Genomic DNA, 968 nt, shown 5'->3' with positions numbered 1-968 from the left:
GGATCCAAAGATCTTAAACCTAGCATATACAAATTCAGCACACAATCAAGCCTTCAAGTATCAAACAAAAACAAAACAAAATAAAATAAAGGAAAATAAAAATACGTTGTATATTATACTAGGAATTGGCTCACTAACGTAACTGAGTCCCTGGCAATGGTGCCAAAATTTGGTAGGCTCACCAAGGCTTGGGTCCTTAACTACCAAAAATAATATTTATAACCTAACTAATCTCAAGTTCAGTAGAACGAAGAGTGAGTCGGGTGTCGATCTCAGGGACTCTAGTGCAGCGGTTCACCAATTTTAATATAGTTGAATACACTTGAACAAGAATGAAAAGATGGAATTTTGGTTTATTTACTAAACTATGAAAGCAATTAAAATGATTGAAAGTAATTTATGGAAATGTAATTCCTTGGTTATGAATCTACCCTAGTCTTTACTGAGCTATAACTAGGCTTAATCAATTATTCCATAATAGGGTATCAAATATAACTCATTCACTCGAGTGGCATAGGATATCAAGGTTTGCACCAATAGTTCGGAGCACAATCCAGAGAATGGAGTATACCCTATCCAGAAAACATGAATTCCCTTTTAGTGTAATCCACTCGAGTGGCATAGGGTAGCTGGGTCACACCAATTGTCCGAAGCATGATCGGGAGACAGGGTATACCCTATCCAGTGAACATGGATTACTTTATAGCACTAACCCTACAATGCACGATTTCCTGAATCCTAGTTATGTCGTTCTTAGCCTAGGGTTTCATCACAACTAGAGAGTCAAACGAAATTAGCTACTCATGGTGCATGAAAATAAAGACAACGTATTGAAAGATGGAATTGAAAACATGACTTTTATTGAAATTGCAATTGAATGTAAACAAAGTAGTAAATTAACAATGGTATTGAAATTTATTCTAATGGCATCCAATGACACTTTAGGCTTGTCACGAACCAAAAGGAAC

Source organism: Malania oleifera, chromosome 8, assembly GCF_029873635.1.
Source record: "Malania oleifera isolate guangnan ecotype guangnan chromosome 8, ASM2987363v1, whole genome shotgun sequence".
In the NCBI taxonomy this organism is placed as follows: Eukaryota; Viridiplantae; Streptophyta; class Magnoliopsida; order Santalales; family Ximeniaceae; genus Malania; species Malania oleifera.
The sequence above is the reverse complement of the archived record's forward strand: the minus strand, read 5'-3'. Positions refer to the sequence as shown.